This window comes from Bos grunniens, chromosome 8 (genome assembly GCF_055505025.1).
Source record: "Bos grunniens cultivar Pamir isolate PY7600 chromosome 8, Bosgru_T2T1.0, whole genome shotgun sequence".
In the NCBI taxonomy this organism is placed as follows: Eukaryota; Metazoa; Chordata; class Mammalia; order Artiodactyla; family Bovidae; genus Bos; species Bos grunniens.
The window spans coordinates 74,596,220-74,619,521 of record NC_141172.1 but is presented as its reverse complement, the minus strand read 5'-3'; the positions used below and the strand labels follow the sequence as shown (position 1 = coordinate 74,619,521).

Sequence of the window (23,302 nt, the reverse complement as noted above, 5' to 3'; positions counted from 1 at the left end):
AAGTTAGAATGGTCTTCTCTACTCCCTTCCACTCCAAAATGATATTAATAAATATTCATCTATCTTCTTCTTTTACTATTTTGATGATTTTACGTTTTACATTCAAAGGTTTCAGCTATCTGGAATTTATTCTAATCTCAGCCATGACTCGGAGCTCTAACTTAATTTTTTTCCCTAATGGTAAGTTGTACCCACCATGCCTTTGGCCTTTTAAAAGGCAGCTCAACTCCCAGAGCTCCATAAAAGCCTAAGAGTTAAGAATAGAAAAGCTAGGACTGTAACTCAGTTAGATCGTAATCTCTGCTGCATCGCCACTCACTCTGGGACTCTGGCAGCACTCTGTTCTCCTTAGGGAAAAAGCTCTGGCCAATGATGTAAGGCCAAGAGGGCTGAGGCAGTGAGAGGAGGATTTGCAAAGAACCCTCTGGAGGAGGTTAATAGAGGCTGTGTCCATGCCACCAGGCATGGCCTTAGGAAAAAGAGTTGGTCAACCTTGCAACTGTTGCAAGTGGCCCCAAGCTCTCCTCCTTAACTGTATTCTTTTTCTTAACCCCTTTGTCCTTTCTTGACTCCAAGCCCAGTTCATGCTGCTTCTCTGTGAAGCCTAGGTGCTCCTTTGTCCTGGACCTCACTGCATTTGGCACTAATGCAAACTTTGCCATTGTTTGTTGACACGTCAATGAGTTAACAAATAAACTAAGTTTCCAAGTTCAAAGGATGCTGCCTGCCATGTACAGGAGACAAAACCCCAAACACCAGAAGATAGAAGATGTGGCCACCCCTGTAATGTTCGCTGGGGCTCCAACCATTCGTGGCACCGTGGTTGGCACCATGGAGTGGCTGTGACTCGGATCAGACCGCCAGAAGCTAAGGAGGCCATTCTATTTGGCGAGTGTCAGGTCCCGGAGAGAGCAGGAAGAGTCAACTTTCTCTCTTTCCTTGGGGAGCTGATAACTTATGTGTAAGTGTGTAGAGGGAATCTTGGAAGAAACTTCAGGAAAGAAAGAATCGAGCCCAACAAAGCCTCCTAAGAGAATAAGGGATACAGGTGAGTTGGAGAATGCTCCTTCATCTTAAAAAATGTGCACTAATGGTTCTTGTGGCTGAATGTGTGTGAGGCTCCAAACTCTTAACATACTGTGTCTCATTTGATCCCCATGAACCCAGGTGGCATTTTGTTGATGAGGAAGCTGCATTTTGTTGATGAGAGGTGAGATGACTTAACTATGATCACCTCGAGGGGGCCACAACCAGAAATCCAGGTGAGCAGGGGGTTAACTTCAGAGAGGAGAAGGACCCACCCTTGGCTGTTCATACTTCTTTTTCTCCTTCTCCATCTGCTTGGAAGTACCTGGTGGGGCTGAACGGAATTTTCAGTCTTGTTCTCTGGGCCTTTGTACTGCAGTTTCCTCCGCCTACATTGCCCTTCACAGCACTTTTCCTCTGGTGAAATTTCAGCCTTCTTTGAGAGGCCAGCTCCCATGTCCTGGCCCTGGTAGGGCCTCCTGCTCCTCCTCCTCCCCTTCCTGGAGCCCCTTCCTGGAGCCCTCAGGCACGGTCCAGCCTGACTGTAGTTCATGAAGTACATGTCTCCCCTAGGCCTGCCTCCCTGCAGGCCGCCCTCACTGAGGACAGACGAACTCTTTTTGGTCTTTCCAGGGCCTAATATAGGGCCTGGCGCGAATGCTTGTTGAATAAGTGCAGGCAGAAAACCAACGTTTTTTTGAGCCATGTCAATGCGTCAGTTTCAGAGCTTGTTCCTGTTTATCCCTCTAAATCCTCCCCTGAAGATTATGTGAAACTTAGCTGAGAACCACAAAAATGCTCATTCCTTTGAATTGTCTTTTGCACTATTTCCTTGGGAATTATTCTTTTTTTTTTTTTTTCCCTCTAAAAGATATTTTATACTTTGAGAATTAACAAAGAGAAAATTTCTTAAAATATACATGTATTACAAAATTTATCATCGCACCCCTTTTCAAATGCACAGTTCAGTAGTGTTTAGTATGTTCACAATGTTTTGCAATATATAAGATAAACTTATGCATTTTGCAAAATTGAAACTCTATACCCATTAAACAACTCCCCATTCCCTACTCCTCTCAGCCCCTGGAAACAACCATTACACGTGTCTCTATTAATTTGACTATTTTGGATACCTCATGTAAGTGAAATCATTCCGTATTTGTGTTTTTGTGACTGGCTTATTTCAGCACAGTGTCTTCGAGGTTCATCATGTCATATCATAGCATATGTCAGAGTTTCCTTCATTTTAAAGACTGAATAATATTCCATTCAGACGTAACTTTTAATTTGTTTCTTTTTATTTAACTTTCAACTTTTCTATTGCTTTTCAGTCTCAGATTTTGCTATTACTTTCTAGTTTTACTGCATTGTGATTAGAGAATGTTATCTATATTCATCCTACTTTGAAATGTACTGAGATTTCGTTCGTTTGTTTTTCTCAGCCTGTCATGTGGTCATTTGTTAATGATCAACAGGCACTAACAAGAGTATATTCTAGGTTTTCAAGGTATGGAGCTTGATATCTTTTAATTTGATCTGTCTGACTAAGTTAACAAATCAAGTCCTCCATATCCTTCCTTATTGTGTGATTTATTGATCATGGACTAAGAGAGGTAAGTGAGAATTTTCTACTCTTACTATATTTCTGTCCATGTCTCCAGGTACTTCATCTTTTTTTGCATTATAAATTCTGATACTTTATTTTGGTGCATAAATATTTATGACACATCTTCACTGTGGCTCTCAGCCTTTATCATTACAACATTTTCTCCTGTGGCTTGTTTTCTGATTTTCTGTGAATTCAGCTGTGTCTGATATTAAAATCATAACTCTTTTTTGTTGTTGTTGTTACCTGTATTTGCATGTGTGATATTTGTTCTGTTTTCTATTTTTTCCTTCTCTTCTCCTTTCAATCTGTCTGAGGAGCACTATTTTAGATATGTCTCTTACACATGGCACTACCTAGGTTTTATTTTGTGATTTCATGAGCTGTTTCTAAAGAGTGGGGTGATCAGGTCAAAGTTAAAGAAAGCTTTTAAAGCTCTTGACCCTCATGGCCAAATAATTTTTTCACTGGTTGGATTTGTCCTGTTACCAGCATTTAGAAGCAAGCCATCTCCCCACCATTATCAGCATGACTATTACACTGCTGCTTAAATATTTAATAGGTGAAAATGGGACCTCATTGTTCTTTCATGCTTTTCTTGGCTTCATCTAATTCTACTTTAAGTAAATAAAGATGGAAGAAAAAAAGAAGTTAAAATGGAACATTCCTTTTCAGATATCTTCAGTGAGATTTAAATGGGTGGTGGTATTTCTTATTCCAGATTTCCATGACATTGGACCAATCTTTCCACGGGCTCCTCAGCCCAGGCCTTGGATCTTTGCAGGAGAAACTGTCCAGGTTTCTTTCTCATAGCCCTACACCGTGCTTTCTTCCCTCTGAAGTGAATAGGCAAAATAACAGAATAGGAAGATATTGGGTCTGAAGCTAGATTGAATAGCTTCATTGCTATTTTATTGCAAATAGCAATGCTATTGCAATAGCCAGATTGCAAAAGCTAGATTGAAGCTAGAGTGAATAAATCTCAGCTCCATCTCTGCTGTTTACCAGCTGTGTGTTCTATGGCAGTTACTCAACCTCTCTGTACCTTGGTTTCCTGAGGTAATAATTCTTAACGGTAACAATGACTATAATAGTAAATATAGTAACACCTGTTGGGGTTGTTGTGCAGAATAGTTAATTTATGCAAAACACCCAGACAGGATTGCTGTTGGCTCTTCCTCTGGGAAACACATGGTTTCCACTTCAACTACGGTGGTTTTGGTGGAAGCATTTCCTTCTTCCAAGACCCTGCTCTCTTAGCCATTGCATTTAGTCTTAGGCCAGGGGCAGGCTCCTCACAAGAACAGAGCCAATCACAGTCCTTTCCTGGGGACTAAACCTGGGACAGGAGAAAAGAAGCCTTTAGTGCCTTTCTGATAGGGAAACTCCCACGGTGTGAGACCCAGGCTCCTGGCAGCCATGTTTCCAGCCAGTGAGGGGAGCCCGGCTTTGAGAGTGAGGCTAACTGACCAGTGGAGAAAAGTTGACATTGGAAATGAAAAGAGATGGACATTACTGGAACCCTTAGTTTTGGCTGTCTCCTCGCAAAGAGTCGGACACGACTGAGTGACTGAACTGAACTGAAAGGCACCTTATGAGCCAATAAATATCCATTTTCTCTAAGATTGCCCTCATTGAGTTTCTGTCACTTGCAATCGAAAGAGTCTGAATACATTTCCTAAGGCACCTTAGTACAGTATAGATCATGGGGTCTCCTGTCTGTCCACCTCTCTGAAAAGCCCTAAGACACACACACACATATTCGCGCGCACACACTCACAGCAATTCCCAGCCTCTAGATATGAACTGGCGGAGAAGGCAATGGCACCCCACTCCCTCTTGCTTGGAAAATCTCATGGATGGAGGAGCCTGGTAGGCTGCAGTCCATGGGGTCTCTAAGAGTCGGACATGACTGAGCGACTTCACTTTCACTTTTCACTTTCATGCATTGGAGGAGGAAATGGCAACCCACTCCAGTATTCTTGCCTGGAGAATCCCAGGGACAGGGGAGCCTGGTGGGCTGCCATCTGTGGGGTCGCACAGAGTCAGACACGACTGAAGAGACTTAGCAGCAGCAGCAGCAGATATGAACTGGTGTTCTTTCCCCTCCTGCGCTGCCCACACAGACCTTAGCTTCTCTACACACACCAGAGACTGCTGTGCTCATGCCTGGCCTAAGGAACTGCACTTGCTAAACAGGATGTTATCCCGGAAATCTGTGCCCTTCTCTGTAGGCCCCTTGTTCTTTTTTTCACTGCCCTATTCAGTAACTTCGCAAATATCTAATGAGCACCTGCCAAGAACCATGTCAGGCCTGGGGCCCCAGAAAGGCAGCAGACAGTTCCTGCTGTCAAGGAGCTGCAGGCCATGGGGGCCATCAGGCTGTCAGAAGACAGCTCCAAGAGAGACGGCAGAGCGAGTGTGGAGCAGATGTCTCTGCCAAGTGCTGCAAGAGCTCAGAGGGGGCTCTGTCACCGGCTGCTGAGGATTGTCTGCTGTGACTCTGTTCTATCTGCCTCCAGCTTCTCCCCACCCCAGCCCACCCTGCCCACTGCCACCAAAATGTCTTCCCTAACAGCTCAGTTCAGACTGCCTCTGCCCCCTTCCCAGCCTTGAGCCCACAAGCCTTAGCCTGGCAAGACCCTAATCCAGATATTACCTCAACCTACTTTCTCAGCCATGTTGTTCCCTGGTCCTCAGGAAACTTACCCACGCCAGGTCACTCACCTTCATCACATATGTCTGTGTTTCCCCACCTTGGTGTCTCCGCTTGCCCTGTTCCCTCTGTCTCCCATCCCTGCAAGTCCCAGTTGTACATACCTTCCAGGGTAAGGGATGGCAAATGTGAGCCACATGCCTGCTCCGATCATCTGGCTGTGTTGCCGTGTTGAGAAGGATTCTGTGGACATACCTGTTTTCAGTGAAAGAATAAGGGATCAGGGACTTCTCTGGTGGTCCAGTGGCTAAGACTCCAAACTCCCAGTGCAGGGGGTCTGGGTTCGATCCCTGGTCAGGGAACTAGATCCCACATGCCACAGCTAAGACCTGGTACAGTCAAATAAATTTTTTTTTAAAAAGAAAGAGTAAGGGATCAGTCAGCAAAATCAGCCATGGGCACCAAATCGGGTGTGTGCTGGGGCTGGGGATCAGGGAGAGGTGGAGGGTTGGAGGGAGTAGGTGGTGATGAACAGCACTCTTGGGGTGCAAGGGTACTTTGGTCCAGGTTGAGGTTCTTATGGATTGCCCCATCCCCATGAAGACTTCCTTGCTCCTTCAAGTGAAATTAACCTCTTTCTCTTCTGAATTTTTATCGCCTTCTCTCTGTGCCTCAGTGAGAGCATTAGATTGCTGCTATCTTTTTATGGTACCTCTGCTTTTTTTTTTATTCTATTTGAGGAGACAGATGGTACCCTATGGAGTATAAGTACAAGGGAGAGATTCAAAACACATTAACCAAACGGATGGAAACCCGGTCAGTTCCATGTGATGGAACTGTGTGGAAAGCTAATATAGATATACAAAGAGCCGCAAGGGGCCTGTCCTGAGCGGCCGGCCTTCCCCATAGCCTTGGGCAGAGCTGAGGATTGTTACAGCTCCGTTCTGACTCCTGAACCAATGTCCTGCCCTGCTGCTTCTGCCTGACTTGTCACCTGCTATCTTCCTGGGCACCTGTGACCACCGAGGTCTGAGCTCCCAGCTTCTCTAATTCATCCCTTGACTCAGTAAACCAGGGTTGATGCTTCCTCGGCATCCTTCTCCTCTTGTGCTCGCCATTAGGAGCCCAGGGATGATGTCCTGTCTTCAGTCTGATCACAGGCTGGGAGAGAGTAGGGCAGAGGTGGTGGAAGGATGGAGACCTGAGTCACAGGATTCAAGAAGTGATGTGGGCCTTAAGATAGGAGCAGAGAGGGTGCTGAGGAGGGATAATAGCGGTTTCTGGGGTGGGGTGGAATGGGGGTGGAAGTTCTTGACACACCCACACCCACCAAATTTCCTCTTCCTCCACGCTCTGCAGCACATCATGGCTGGGTTGCCTGATTGTCACTGCAAGCTCTGTGCCCCCCAGTTCCCAGGCAGCCTGTAAAGATGGAGCGAGGAAACATTTAAACAGCCTCAGAGCCTCCTACCTCTCCCTGTCCCACACAAACACTCAGACCTCAGCAGCCCAGCCCTAATGACCACTCCAGGCCCGAGAGCTTCCAGCCACTCCTGGACTCTCTTGAATCTCCTTAGCTGCTGTTCACACCTGGGATTCTGGGCCCACGTAACCATCTGGGCTCCCGAGCCACATGGAGGCCTGTCCCCAAATTATTCTCGGGGCTCCAGGATGACTAGCAGGTTCACTCAGGCTGCCCTATCCCTCTGTTGCTCAGGGACTCTGGTGCCACCCCAGGCACCTCCCTCACCCTTTTACCCACTCCCCCTCCCTGCTTCCCACTCCACACACATGTTTCGGCTGGAGACCCAGCTGCAGAGCCGTGCAGCCCTGTTGGCAGGAGATGTGCTGGCTTGAGAGCTGCCTGGAGGGGAACGTGGCAGATCACATTTCTTCAGCTCGTGCCAAATATTATTCAGACACAGCTTTTCAGACAGACACAAATTGCTCATCCAATAAACACAGAAGGGCTAATCCCAAGACATTTATCAGAGTGGGGAAAGATGAGAGAAAAGGGAGACACACAAGAGGCCTTTGAGAGCTGGCCTGGTGTGGCTGGCCTGAGGGGAGGTGGGGAGACCCGCAGGCACTCCCAGGGTTTTCTCCTTAGAGGACCTGAAATCCAGCACCAGGGCACCGGGGTTTGCTTTCACTGTGACACACAAAGCCAGGGTTGGTGTGTACACTTCCCAGAACAGAGTGGAGGAAATGAACGCAGGCCAGGGTGACTCTGTGGGCAGTCACCCCCACCTCCAGTTGTCAGTGGTCGTGGGGATTAGCCGTCTGCAGCAACTCTGTCACTTCTCAACCATGCACACGTAGTAAGCCCTCAAGGCGTGCTGTGATTGTCGGCAAAGTTGTCAGGAGACAACACTCCTGGACTGGAATTTCTTATTTCTGGCTGACAGGTGTGAGAGCACAGCTGCTGAGAAACAGGTTGATGGACTAGGCCGACCACGATGGCAGTGGACTGGAGACACAGGGGCCTCTGTCAGTACCAGAGGGCTGGCCAAGCCTTTGAGGTCCTGTGCTCATCCCTTCCTGCTGTGCCTTCCAAAGGGCGCCTTGAGTGTTCCTCTTTAGGGATTCTGCCCAGAAATGAAAGAAAGCAGGCCCTCCTCTGACACCCCATCTTGAAACTCAGGGAGAAGAGGCCCAGGTGAAGTCTCTAGAGACAGCCTGGGTCCTCCCACGGTCTGTGCCATGCCACTGGGACTCTGGTGTGTGCCCAGGAAGAGGTGGGCATGTGCCCACTGGAGGGAGGAGGCACTAACTAGATCAGAGTGAGGGCACGGAAGTAATTGCCAGCATTTATATAGTTGGGCACTGTTCTTACTTTTCTCACAACACCATGGCACAGTAGATGTACTATTATTGATACTATTTTTCCGGTGAGGCACTGAGAGGTTAGCTAGCTTGTCTAAGTTCACCCAGTTCATGAATGAGAGGCTTTAGCATCTGTGCTCTTAACTCGCCATACGGCCTACAGTGATTTTCAGAAATCAGCTTCAGAAATGCCAGTTGTGTGGGAGTACTTAGGAGAGTAGGAGGCTGGAGTCCCCAGACCTGGGATGGTGCCTCTGAGGCCCAGTGTTAATGCAGGTTTCCACTGAGGACCTGGGGGCGTCTATAATTAGGCTGATTAACCCTCCTAGTTTTCCAAGAACTGAGAGGGGTCTTGGGATGCTGATTTTCACTTTTAAAACTGGAATAGTGGTTCAGTGCTAAAGAATCCACCCGCCAAAGCAGGAGACCTGGGTTCAGTCCCTGGGTCGGAAAGATCCCCTGGAGGAGAAAATGGCAACCCACTCCAGTATTCTTGCCAGGAGAATCCCATAGACAGAGGAGCCTGGCGGGCTATAATCCATGGGGTCACAGAGAGTCAGACATGACTTAGCAACAGACTTTCATGTTCATGGGCAAGTAGGGGTAAGTTGACCATCCTGCCTGTAACATAAGGGCTGGTCTTGGATTGCTGTCAACAACTGCAGGTCCAACCAGCAGGCCACCTTCCCCCTCACATTCCCAGGCTAGGGAATAACAGAGTGGTGTGCTGACTGGGAAGAGGAGCAGAATAACAACCAGCTGGCAGCAGCTCTTCCCAGATACTTAGGAGGTGCTGTGCTGTGCTCAGTAGTGTCCTACTCTTTGAGACCCCATGGACTATAACCCACCAGGCTCCTCTGTCCATGTGGATTCTCCAAGCAAGAATTCTGGAGTGGGTTGCCATGCCCTCCTCCAGGGGATCTTCCCAACCCAGGGATCAACCCTAGGTCTCTTGAATTGCAAGCAGTTTCTTTACCATCTGAGCTACCAGGTAAGCCCAAACTTAGGAAGTTCAGACTGTAATGACAGGCAGTAATAAAACAGGGACACCTCAGCCCTCAGAGCTTAGTGGGAACAGGTGTCTTCTGGCAAGGCCAGTCTTACACAATTAGGAAGACTGGGAAATTCCCAGGGGAGGACTGGCAGGCAGCCCAGGTGGCTCCCAAGGAAGCCGGGGGAAGCCCCCACCCACCCGGCCTGCCAGGAGCAAGTTTCTATTCTGGATCCTGAAACTTCATTCCTGCCAGGAATGGCCTCTCCTCTACCTACCTGCCCAGTGATCCACATTGACCTGTGTGCCTAGGCTAAGCATCCCTTACCCTTCTCCTTCTCTTATTTTGTCCCTGCTCGGTACATGACCTATTTGTCAGTCTCTTTGACTGTAAAGTCTGAACTTCACTCATGCAATACCTGGAAGATTCCAAGAGAAGGAGAATGGTACAGAATCCATGGGTAGAAATGCTGTTGGGTCTCGGGAGCGACAATGGGGCAAGAAGCTTCAGGAATGTAGGCAGTGCTCGCTCTTCAATTCTGGGCTCACTTGTCTTTGTGGTCTGTAAAATAGAAGACATTGCAAGAGTTCATCCAGCTGCTCGAAATAAATTTGTTTCCTGTCCAAATGAAGTCAATCCAAGACACTGAGAAAACTTTCAAGTGAGATTGCGCAATCCCTGTCAGAGGGTTTTGGAGGACGAGTGCAATAGGAAGAAGTTTGGAACACTGGTCATGTGCAAATGATTTTCCAGTTTTGAAAAAGGAGGGGTGGTGATCGGTTTCTGTTACTTCAAACAGATCTAAGGGGGAAAAGGGAGGGGGGATTTGCCAGTTCACATTACTGATGAGTCCAGAGCAGTCTGATATGGCCATGGCAGGGCACACTCCCACCTCCTTTTCGGCTTCTTGGGCAGGCTCTTTCCACGTGGTAGTTCTAGGGGGTTGAATAGTGTACCCCCCAAATTCATGTCTACCCAAAACCTCACAAAAGATCTTTTTTTAATAAATAATTTATTTATTCATTTATTCTTGGCTGTGCTGGGTCTTTAACAAAGAGTGGCTGTGTGGGCTTTTCTCTAGTTGTGAGTCAGGGCTACACTCTAGTTGCAGTGTGCAGACTTCTCATGGCAATGGATTCTCCTATGGAGAATAAGCTTTAGGCGTGTGGGCTTCAGTAATTGTGGCACATGGGCTTGGTTGCTCTAAGGCATGTGGAACCTTCCCAGATCAGGGATCGAACCTGTGTCTCCTGCATTGGCAGGCGAATTCTTTATCACTGAGCCACCCGGGAAGCCCTCAGAAAAGATCTTTTTTGGAAATAGGGTCTTTACATACGCAATTGGTTAAGGCAAGATGATGTCATACTGGATTAAGGTTGGGCCCCTTTTTCTAGTGATTGGTGCCCTAGTCAGAAGAGAATACATCGGCAGAAGAGCGAGATACACACAGAGAAGGCCATATGGTAACAGAGGCAGAGTGGAGGGATGCAACTAGAAGCCAAGGAAGGTCAAGGTTGCTGGAAGCCACTGAAGGTAAATGAGCCAAGGAAGGATATTCCCTAGAGCTTCTGAAAATGCTAGGGAAACATCCTGTCTTTGGACTGCTAGCTTTCAGAACTGTGAGAGAGGATATTTCTATTGTTTTCAGTTGCCAAGTGTGTGGCAATTTGTCACAGGAGTCCTAGAAAACTAATACAATACCCTTGTCAACTCCGGGTTGGCCATCCTAGAGGAAGGGAAGAGGCTTTTTCTCAACACTTACCAAAATTCTGGAGAGGAGGGGACCTTTGCTTCCTGAACGAATCACTGTGACTGGAGGGAAACAGCACTCTGTTTGGACTGATATGAATTCCACATTCACTGAGGGGACTGTGGTGAGGTTAGACTATCCCAACCACGTGGGGAAGAGTGGACATCTTTTATCACAATGAGGAATGAACACAGGGGAGACAAAATTAACACCTGTCCATTACAGGGAGGAAAACTGATTCTGCAAATTATGCTCTCATCTAAGAATAGATTTTTAAAAAATGATTTTACACATTTGAGTATGCTGGGTCTTTGTTGATGCATGGGCTTTTTCTCTAATTGTGGTGAGTGGGGGCTACTCTCCAGTTGTGGAGCTTGGGCTTCTCATTTTGGTGGTTTCCCTTGTTGCAGAGAACTGGCTCCAGGGCACAAGGGCTTCAGAAGTTGAATTGTGGCATGTGAGGTCAGTAGTTGCAGCTCCCAGGCTTTAGGGAAGCAGGCTCAGTAGTTGTGGTTAGTTGCTTAGTTGCTCCACACATGTGGAGCATGTTGGAAGCAGGCTCAGTAGTTGTGGTTAGTTGCTTAGTTGCTCCACACATGTGGGATCTTCCTGGACCAGGGATTGAACTTGTGTCTCCTGCATTGGCAGGCAGATTCTTTACCACTGAGCCACCAGAGAAGCCTAGATGATAGTACAATTAAGAGGAAAAGTAATCTGCTAAATCACTGGGGTGAACCTATGTCACTACATTTGTTCATTCAGCATGCAAACCCCTTTCTTATTTTGGAGAAATTTTCCAACAATACCATTATTGTATTGTGCTTAGTCGCTCAGTCATGTCTGACTCTTTGCAACCCCACGGACTGTAGCCCGACAGACTCCTCCATCCATGGGATTCTCCAGGCAACAATACTGGAGTGGGTTGCCATGTCCTCCTCCAGGGGATCTTCCCAACCCAGGGATGGAAGCCGGGTCTCCCACATTGCACGCAGATTCTTTACTGTCTGAGCCACCAAGGAAGCTGTCCTGGCTTCCACAGAGGCAGAAAGGGAAAGACTTTCCTTTTCACTTCCTTGCAGCCAGGGGTCAATCACGTGAATTAGGCTCAGCCATTCCCACCAGGGACTTTTAATTTTTAGGAGGTGAATTTAAGAGGTGGATGTAGTGTAGGAAGTAGTCATGACAACCGCAGCAGCAGCTTGAGCCGTCCTGAAGTGGTGATGCTCAGTGTTTACCGGCAGTAATGGCTATGGCAGAGGAGTGGTGTAATTGACTGTCTATGTATTCAAAAACACTGATTGGTACAAAGACTGTATTTAAAAAGTTCCAAGTCAACTTGTAGGGGGCGTTTCCACTGTTCCAGGGTTCTGTCTTCAGCTCTGTCTCTAACATGAACATCAAAAAGTGAAAGTTGTATTAGAAAGCATTGGTGAAAGTGTGGTATATGGGACTATGGGGGTGAGTGATAGTCCTGCTCTCTTTTGTTCCTGAGACCCCATCTGGGATGTTGAATTCAGACCCAGGTGCTGCTCTCTTATGGAGGAAAATGACAGGCTAGAGTCTGGTTAAAGAAGAATGATCATGATGGGGAAGGAACTCAACCATGAAGCATGAAGAATAGTAGAAATGACAGATATGAGTCAGCCTAGAGAGGAACTGCCTTTATGTTGGAAGAAGGCATAGGTCTGACCTTTTAAATCTTTTTTCACTTTCTATTAAGTGAAAGAAGATTCAGTTTATTCTCTGTGGCTCCATGGAACATCGCTGCTACTAGTGAGTTTCAGCTTAACATGAGAAGGGTTTAGTAGTTGGGTCTGTGATATCCACAGTGGAACAGGCTGGCTCATAATATGATGGGCTCCCTGACACTGGAGGTGTGCACACAAAACTGGATGAACTCTCAAGAGTGTATTGTGTGAGAAAATCCTATTGTGTGTGGATGAAAGAACAGCTGGTGTCCTTCCAGTTTCTCTCCAGTTCTGAAATCTGACCAAATCCATAGGCCAGGTTGGGAAGGGCAGGAAGCTGGAGGTAGGAAGATCAGGGGAAATGCAAATTGTGAGTTGTTATTAAAAAAAAAAAAAAAGGAATGGAGGATTGCATTATTCTCCGTTCCTCACCACTCCCTGTATTTCTCTAGAGATAGAATACATTTTCCTATCCTGCTAATGTTGGGTTGGCCAAGTGATTTGCTTTGCCTCACAGTGTGAGCAGAAGTGACCATTCCAAGCATGGTCTCAAAGGGGCACTGGATTTTTTTACTCACTCATCTTGTGCTTTTGCCATTACCATGTGAAAATACATGCCCTTGGTAGGTAACACAGAATAGAGACTCATGGAGTAGACTCACCTAGCCAACCAACAGATCTCCAGCCTTAAGCAGAGCTGCCCTAACCAACCTATGGATACGTGAGAGAGAAATATATGCTTTATTGTTGTGAAAAGTGAAAGTGAAAGCTGTTCAGTCGTGTCCGACTCTTTGCAACCCCACGGACTATACAGTTCATGGAATGCTTCAGGCCAGAATACTGGAGTGGGTAGCCGTTCCCTTCTCCAGGGGATCTTCCCAACCCAGGGATCGAACCCAGGTCTCCCACATTGCATATGGATTCTTAACCAGCTGAGCCACATACAGCACTTAGATTTGTTGGTTATTTGCTATGTAGCATTATTATGGCATTTAGACAGATAGGATATTCCAACAGACCTTCAGATACATCATTGAGAGCAGTTCCCAGGCTTCTGCTGGCCTTTCCAGGGTATGAGAAAGTAGCACTTGAGGAAAGAACTCATTCCAACAGACTGTGGACATGTTCTTTTCTGGGTATAGATACTTCTGGGAATGGATGGCTAAGATCACTTCATGGGGCACAAATCCAGCATTAGGGGCACTTTGTGGGTTTGGGGGAAAGAATGTGAGGAGGAAGCCAACCTCGCTTCAGGTCATGGGAAGAGGCCCACCTGGGCACTCAAAACAAGTGTGGATGGGAGTACCATCCTGAGAAACAGTTTATTTATGTTATAATGACACAAATTCTTTACCACATCTCTCATCAAGAGATGAAGTCTACTTCCCCTCCTCTTGAAGCTGGGCTGGCTCTGTGACCTGTTCTGACCAACAGAATGTAGTGTCACTGAATAACTTCCAATACTTGGTCTTAAGAGATCTTCCACTCCCTCCTATGTATTTGGGATACTCCTTCTTAGAGTCTAGCTGCCATGCTGTAAGGAAGCCCAAGCAGGCATGTGGAAAAGCCCCACGAAGGAAAACTGAAACTTTTGGCTAACAGTTCCAACTAAACTCCCAGACAGCAACCAGCACCAACTTTTAGCCATGTGAATGAGGCCATACGCCAGCCAACACTATATGAAGCAGAAAACCACCTAGGTGTTCTAAGAAATCTTAATCCCAAACTGCAAAAACAGTTTACTCAAAGTAAACTAAAACCCAGAGGCAGGATTAATTCTAGGACACTCCCAGTAATGTTTGGTTTCAAGGTCAAGGACATGACTGTATAACTCTTGACATAAAATCTCATAAAGGTTTCAAGCAGTGCCTTATGGACTTCTTATCTAGATGAAAGTGCTTCTAAGAATCTTAAGGATTTGTCCGATGGTACCCTGACTCACAAAAGAAGGGAGGAACTTGTGTTGAGACTTAGGGATGTAGTTTTTGTCGAATGGAGTGAAACTCAATTTCATGGGAAATACACAAAATTTTTTATTATTTTCTCCTCACCTAACAGAATTGTACCAGTATAAGTACCACTAGCTTGAACTAAAATAGACAAAGACAGTTCAAAATGAAATGAGGGCACTGGGCACCCACTGAAGCAGCCTGAACAAACCGCTCTGCTGCAAACCAAGGGAAAGGAGGAATGACCCAGAGGATGGAGCCAAGAACCCAGAGGGTGAAGAACCACAGAGAATCACATTTCTGGACTCTGGAGCAGGGGGAAACTGTGACATTTGCACCGTGGAATCCTAGATTTCCTAAAGACTTAAGGACTGCTATGTTTATTACCCCCTTTTAAGTGGGAGTTTCTATTATGATTTTCCTGTCCCTGTCTTCCTGTTATATGTTGGATATGAGGGGAAAAGACAACTTACAGAAAAGTTGCAAGTTTAGTACAAATGCTGTTTTTAACAATTTGAGAGTAAATTTTTGACACGATGCCACATTACCCTGAAATCTTAGGTGCATTATTTCCAACATAAGTTACTGTTGGTGTTCAGTTGCTCTTTGCGGCCCCATGGACTGCAGCACACCAGGCTTCCCTGTCCTTCATTATCTCTAACATAACTGCTGCTGCTGCTGCTAAGTCGCTTCAGTCGTGTCCGACTCTGTGTGACCCCATAGATGGCAGCCTACCAGGCTCCTCTGTCCCTGGGATTCTCCAGGCAAGAATACTGGAGTGGGTTGCCATTTCCTTCTCCAACACATGGATGCATGCTAAGTCGCTTCAGTCATGTCCAACTCTGTGCGACCCTATGGACAGCAGCCCATCAGGCTCCTCTGTCCACGGGATTCTCTAGGCAAGAATACTGGAGTGGGTTGCCATTTCCTCCTCCATTGTTAAGCTCAGGTGTCTGGAACCCCCATCTCTCTCCAAAACCCCGTCCCAAACCGCATTTTATTTTAGATTAGGTTGGGACTAGATGAAGCAGTAAAGACATAACTACAATCATCAAAATCAAGAAATTAATATTATGTATTACCATTATCTTACCTTTAGTCCTAAGTCAAGTTTCACTGGTTGTCCCCAAAATATTCTTTATGGCAGAAGGAGCCACTTCAGAATCATGGTAATGCATTTGGTTTCCATTTCTCTTTAGTTTCCTTCAATGGGGAACAGTTCTGCATCTTTTCTTGATGATCATGACCTTGACAATTTTTTTAGGATTTCAGCATGGTTATTTTGTAGAATGTTTCATAATTTGGATTTCTCTAATGTTTCCCATCGAAATTACAAGTGTTTTGTAGGAGAGGTACTTTGAAGTTATGTAAATATATCATTAAAGTTTCTTTATCGTAATTAAGCTTAAAAGCTTATGCACAGCAAAGGAAACTATAAACAAGATGAACAGACAACTCACAGAATGGGAGAAAATATTTGCAAGCGAAGCAACTGACAAGGGATTAATCTCAAAAAATATGTAAGCAGCTCATGTAACTCTATGTCAGAAAAACAAACAACCCAATTAAAAAATGAGCAGAAGATCTAAATAGACTTTTCTCCAAAGAAGACATACATATGGCCAAAAAGCACATGAAAAGATGCTCAATATCACTAATTGTCAGAGAAATGCAAATCAAAACTACAATAAGGTATCACCCCATACCAGTTAGAATGGTCATCATTAAAAAGTCTACAAATAGGAAATGCTGGAGAAGATATGGAGAGAGGGGAATCCTCCTATACTGCTGGTGGGGATGTAAACTTGTAAAACCACTATGGAGAACAGTATGGAGGTTCCTTAAAAAACTAAAAGTAGAACCGCCATATGATCCAACAACCCTACTCCTGGGCATATACTCTGAGAAAAACATAAGCTGAAAAGATTCATGCACCCCAATGTTCACTGCAGCACTATTTACAACAGCCAAGAGCTGGAAGCAATCTAAATGTCCATCAACAGAGAAATGGATAAAGAAGATGTGGTTCATATATACATTGTAATACTACTCAGCAATAAAAAAGAACAAAATAATGCCATTTGCAACAACATGGATGGACCTAGAGATTATCATATTAAGTGAAGTAAGTTAGACAGAAAAAGACAAATATATCATTCATATATGAAATCTAATTAAAAATGATATAAATGAACTTATTCACAAAATAGAAACAGAGTTCCAGACAGTTGAAAACAAACTTATGGTTAACCAAAAGGAAACATTGCAGGGAGGTGGGGGTTTTAAATCAGGATCTTGGGTTCTTTTTTACCTTCTGGCATAAGATTTTCCAGGCTTATCTTGTAATGTCCCTGAAATCAGCCTTTCCTTCTAGGATACCTAGTTCCTTTTATTGGAAAATCGTATTTAGAAACTAAGATTTGGGTGCTAGGTTGCTTCCCTCGTGGCTCAGAGAGTAAAGAATCTGCCTGCAATGTGGGAGACCCAGGTTTGATCCCTGGGTCAGGAAGATCCCCTGGAGAAGGAAAAAGCAACCAACTCCAGTATTCTTGCCTGGGAAATCCCATGGACAGAGGAGCCTGGCGGGCTACAGTTCATGGGGTCACAAAGAGTTGGACACAACTGAGGGACTAACACTTTTGGGAAGCTTCTGCCCTCAAGAATTCTCCCAGGTATTCACTCATATTTACATATAAACACACAGCTATATTTATTTTATTATCTATGTATTGAAACTATGCATTCACAGCGATTTCCCCAATTTCAGTAAAGTATCAGAGTTCCTTTCAGTTTTCTACTTGTCTATACTTGTAACTCCCTTCTCTGGCAGTCAGAAACTTGGGTGACTCTCATTACCTATATACAGTTACTTTTAATCAGTCTCCCTGTATTTGACGATCTCCTCACCCCAATGGGACTCCAACTCCTTGCAGTGGGCTGACTTACTTCACAGAAATCCCCCAATAATCCATGGGTGCCCTCTTTACTCTGCTCAGGCTTTGATATCCTGTGCTGGGCTGCCACTCCCCTCCCCTTATTCCTTCCCCTTGTTCACTTGGGCTCTGACACACACTCAGAGAATGCAATGGCACCCCACTCCAGTACTCTTGCCTGGAAAATCCCATGGATGGAGGAGCCTGGTAGGCTGCAGTCCATGGGGTCACTAAGAGTCGGACATGACTGAGCGACTCACTTTCACTTTTCACTGTTATGCATTGGAGAAGGAAATGGCAACCCACTCCAGTGTTCTTGCCTGGAGAATCCCAGGGACGGGGGAGCCTGGTGGCCTGCCGTCTCTGGGGTCGCACAGAGTTGGATACGACTGAAGCGACTTAGCAGCAGCAGCAGCAGCTGACACATTATCCACACCTATGACATGTGGACTCCTACCTCGTTCATCCCTGCCTAATGGCCTTTGGACTCAACTATTCAGCAACAGGAAGAGGAAGAAGACAATTTGTTTTATAGTTCATATGTTCTTGAACCTGATGAATCATACTTAATATAAATGATACAATTCTGGACTTGAACCTGAAGTTATAATGGGATGAACCTTTGGAAAATTTGGAGTGGGGAAGATTAATGTATTTTACATGGGGGAGGAATTGAAATAATTTGTGGTCTCTGGGCAAACTGCAGTCAATTAAAAAGGATGGCTGCCAATTCTTTACCCCTCCTCTTATCAAGTGGTAGAGTCTATTTTTACTCCCCTTGAATCTGAATTCTGCTGTAATTTATCTAAAATGCTCACACGGACTTCACTGGTGGCACAGTGGATAAAAATCCACCTGCCAGGTCAGGGGACACAGGTTTGATCCCTGGCTGGAGAAGATCCCACATGCTGCAGAGCAACAAAGCCCAGTGAGCCACAACTACTGAGCCTGCACTCTTGGGCCCAAGAGCCAGAAATACTGAGCCTGTGTGTCACAACTAAGGAAACTCATGTGTCCTAGAGCTGCAGCTACTAAAGCCTGCATGCCTGGAGCCTGTGCTTCACAAGAGAAGCCACCATAGTGAGAAGCCTGCGCAGCTCAAACAGTAGCCCCTGCTCACTGCAACAAGAGAAAGCATGCGTGAAGCAACAAAGACCCAGCTAGCCAAAAATAAATACATAACATGAGAATAAAGAAAGAAAATGCCCACAGACCTGACGCTTAAGGCTAGGCCCTCTGGGATGTGCATCTTCTCCCCTTGTTCTTGAAATGCTCATTCCAGGAACACACAGTCAAGTTTGTGAGAAAACCCAAGTAGCCACATGAGAGGCCCTTGTGGAGAGGCTCATGTGAAGAACCGAGACTCCTGATCCATGACCCATTCTGACCCAACCCCAAAGCAGTGCCAGCTGCCAGCCATTGTGAATGACACCATTTTGGAACTTCCAACTGTGCCACTGCCTCAGCTGACACCACGTGAAGCAGAACTGCTAGTTTACCCACAAAACTGTGATAAAGAAATGGTTAATTTTAAGATACTAACCTTTGAGATGGTGTGTTATACAGAAATAAATAACTGAAATAACTATCCACCATGTGCCAGGCACTACTCTATGCTCTTCTCACCTACTAGGGTGAAAAAAAATGTAAAATGACAGGTGCAATGAGGGTACTATAAGAGGGCAGAGGAAATCACTAACCAGTTGAAGGCAACCTGCAGGGAGAAGCAGTCAGCTGGGTGGTTCTGGGAAGATCAGCATTGGATGGGTAAACATCAAACCCAGATTCCAGCTTTTGTCCAATCAGCACTGCAGCTTCTTCCTTCTGGTATCTCTTCATGGTATTAATTTTTCATCTGACAAAGTCAAGAGTGAAAAGAACTGAAGAAGGTTATCTTGGGTCTGTTTCTGTCTCTAACTCTATTTCAGGTTTAGACAGCTGGGCAATGTTGTCCTGGGTGGCTTTTGACTTTCTGGACCTTTCTGAAGCAAGAAACTGACCAATTCTAGGTACCTTGGGATGGGGGAGCTGTTGAGGCTGTGTCAAGCCTCAGTGGACTCTGTGTGTTCCCAAGAGATGGACAGTAAGCAAGTGTTGTTCCTTTTTCTGCTTTCTGGCCACAGAGAGGGTCTTTGGGTAGGTCTGTGACCCTTAACCTCCGCTCGATTCTGTCTCTTGGTCATTTTCTGGACATATAAAAGAGACACCTCCATTTTCCCCTCCTCACCTTTTTCAGAAAGGGGACTATTCTGACCCATCCTCACTCAGTAGCCAGGCATTTTTCTCTAGGCATAGACAGCTGGTGCCAGCTTTACCCTTACCAGTTCCCTGGTGAACAACTCTTGACTTCTGTGTTTGAAATGCAATAGTTCCTCCCCTCTCCCGTTCCCACATTATCAAGATGATCATAAGCATTCATTAGCAATATTTGTAAAATATGCAAAATATTTAATATACTTAGTAGTAGTTTTAGTCACCCAGTTGTGTCTGACTCTTTGCGACGGAATGCACTATAGGCTGCTAGGGTCCTCTGTCCATGGGATTCTTCCGGCAAGAATACTGGAGTTGGTTGTTGTTACATTCTCCAGGGGATCTTCCCAACCCAGGGGTTGAACCTGGGTCTCCTGCGCTGCAGACAGATTCTTTATCGTTTGAGCTACAGGGAAGTATACTTACAAATACGTAAAATAATATATTTAACAAATATTCTAGGTATTTTAACAAATGTCTATTCAGTGCCAACTATGTCTGTGGTCCAGTTCTAGAAGCTGAGGATATAGTAGTAAACAAGAGAGAAAGTTCCTACACTCATGCATCTGATCTCCTAATGAGAGAGAGAGAGACAACAATAAATTAAATGTTTAATTTGGGGTAGTGATAACTACTCCGAAAAAAAATCAAGCAGGTTAAGCAGATTTGGGTGGGCGGAACTATTCTACATAGGTTAGTCTGAGAAGCCCTCTCTCATAAGGTGACATTTGAGAGATCTGAATGTAAAATAGGGCTAAGTAGTGGGCTTCCCAGGTGGCTCAGTGGTAAAGAATCCACCTGCCAATGCAGGAGATGTAGGAGATGCAGGTTCAATCCCTCAGTTGGGAAGATCCCCTGGAGAAGGAAATGGCAACCCACTCCAGTATCCTTGCCTGGAAAATCCCATGGATAGAGGAGCCTGGCAGGCAGCAGTCCAAGGAGTTGAAAAGAGGCAGACACGACTGATTGGGCACAGGAGGCATTTCCTAGGTGTTTCAGGTTAACTGAACAGCAAATACAAACATCCCGAGGCAGGAAGAAACAAGGTAAGTTCAAGGAATAGCAGCAATTAGGTTAGTGTGTTAGTGTGGTTAAGCAGGTAGAGCATGGTACAGGATGATAGCAGAAGAAAGTGATAGGGGAATAGAGATAGAAATCAGATAAGACAGGGCTTCTACAGATGTGGAGTTTTTTCTAAATACATATTTTTTTTCTAAATACGTGTCTGACTCTTTGCGACCCTATGGACTGCAGCCCACCAGGCTCCTCTGTCCATGGGATTCTCCAGGCAAGCATACTGGAGTGGGTTGCCATTTCCTCTTACAGGGAATCTTCCTGACCCAAGGACTGCACCCACGTCTCCTGCCTCTTCTGGATTAACAGGCAGATTTTTTACCACTGAGCCACCTGGGAAGCCCTTTTTCTAAATAAAGTGACATGAATTGATTTATGATTACAATGATCTCCCTACATGCTTAGAAAATAGATTGGGGAGGGGGCATGGTGAAGGTAGAAGCAGGGTGACCAGTTTGGAGTCTACTTTATAATCCAGGCCACCACGATGGTGGCTCGGTCTAGGATGGTTATAGCAGAGTTACGAAGTGGTTGATTCTGATAATTTGAAGGTAGCACTGACAAGACTTGCTGAGGGGCTGGAAATGGCCTTTAAGAATAAGAAAAGCACACCAAGGACACCTTTTAGGTTTGGGGCTTGGGGAAATGGATGAACAACAGAGAGATGAACAGTGGAGAACGCCATTCTCTGAGGCGAGTAAGAATGGAATGGAGTGTAGGGAGTAGGTTGTTGGGGGCAGAACGTGTTGAGTTTGAGATGCCAGTAGGAGAGGCAATTGAATATGAGTTGGTTGGTCAGGGCTTGGGATAGAAAATTTTGCAGTCATCAGCCTGCAGATATTATAAATCACCCCTAGGGAGTGTACACAGAAAAGAACATTCGTGGACTATTATGGGCTGGGGCCTTCAACAACCAGGAAAGAGGAGAAGCCCATGAAACAGAGTGGCGGCCAGTGAAGTGAGGAAAGCGTGGTGTCCAGGAAGCCAAGTGAAGAAAGGAGATTCTGTGTGATCACAACCACGTGTCAACTCCTGAGCCTCAATTTTCTCATCTGTGAAGTGGTGAGAGTAACAACTGCCTACTTCTGGCATTAAGACTGAGGCAACATACGTAAAGCAGTTACACTTGTGTCTGACTGGCTGTAGGAAACTCTTTCAGTGTATGGTAGCACTTTAGAGTAGGCTGCCACAGCCCCTCAGCTGCCCCATCCACCAAAGTGATAGCACCTCCATGAGTCCTCAGGAATGAGGTGCCTGCCCACTGAGGCAATCAGGTGGGCCCGGGTCAAATCTGAAGCAAGCGACTTCAGCGCCTAAACCTCTCACCTAGACAGCTTCCCAGAGAAGGCAATGGCACCCCACTCCAGTACTCTTGCCTGGAAAATCCCATGGATGGAGGAGCCTGGTAGGCTGCAATCCATGGGGTCACTGAGTCGGACACGACTGAGCAACTTCGCTTTCACTTTTCACTTTCATGCATTGGAGAAGGAAATGGCAATCCACTCCAGTGTTCTTGCCTGGAGAATCCCAGGGACGGGGGAGCCTGGTGGCTGCCGTCTATGGGGCCACACAGAGTCAGACACGACTTAAGTGACTTAGCATAGCATAGCATAGACAGCTTCCAGCCCTTATCTGCAAATCAACAAGTGGGAAATAATGGTTTCAGAGCCAGATTTCTGCCTCTGCCACACACCAGCTGAGCAAGTCTTAAATTTCTTGAGCCTTGAACTCTATCTGTAAAATGGGAACAATCCCCTACTTCATGGCACTGAGTCCAGGTCCGTTCATACTGTAAATAAAGCCAGCTGCTCTTCCTGTGCATGGCAGCGTAGGAGTTACTTGGGCTCCAGGACATCCTCCCATGCAATGCATGGTGTGGGATGTGCTAGAACAGGCACCCACACACTCCCAATCCGAGCTGGGTGGGTCTCCGATATCCCCTAGCCTGGGCTGTCGGACAGTGAGTCCAGAGAAGCTTTGTCCAGAGAAGCTTCGTCCACTTTCTTTTCCGCAGGATGCCAGGTGAGCCACGCCTCCTTGCTGGGCCCCCCACCTTCCCAGCTTGGTAGAGGGACCTAGCTCCGCCTAGGGAGGGGGTTCGAACCTCCCTAAGAATCCTTCCGCTGTCCTACCTCCCGCTGGGCATCGAATCCGTTTCTAGAGCAACCTTTCTCCGCCCTATTCGTGGACCGCCCCCCCCCCGCCCCAGATCTACCGAGGTCCACCGTTCGGGAAAGCTGCCTCGGCCCCAACCCCTCCAGACAACCACCAGCCTGCCCTCTTCTCCTCCCTCTTCTCTGACGCCGCGCCGCAGGCCCAGGCGCGTACCCCTGCTCTTTAGCCCCGCAGGAAGTGGCGGCGCCTCTCGGGGGCAGCTCGGAGGAAGAGGAGGAGGAAGCGAGGCTTAGTAGGGACCGAATCCTCACGGTGCGGGCTTGAGAGGAGGGCAGCGTGGGAACCCGACAGCTCAACGCGGAGCCTGCGTGCTGCCAACCGCCTGCCCGAACGGCTCCGCCCCGGTAGCCCGGGTAGCCCACCCTCCACAGGCCCCG

The 23,302-nt window shown here is 46.4% G+C and overlaps 1 long non-coding RNA gene across 2 annotated transcripts in view; it reads right to left on the bottom strand.

Annotated features, from left to right (window-relative positions):
• Window positions 1–23,268, bottom strand: part of LOC147367441 (uncharacterized) — a 39,352-nt gene extending 16,084 nt beyond the window's left edge. For both annotated transcript variants that reach the window (XR_015170095.1, XR_015170094.1), the window contains exons 1-4: window positions 23,079–23,268; window positions 19,127–19,281; window positions 9,525–9,667; window positions 5,453–5,543 (exon numbers count right to left, since the gene is read on the bottom strand). This is a non-coding gene — a long non-coding RNA (uncharacterized LOC147367441). The remainder of the gene's footprint in view (window positions 1–5,452; window positions 5,544–9,524; window positions 9,668–19,126; window positions 19,282–23,078) is intronic.
• Window positions 23,269–23,302: the final 34 nt, after the last annotated feature.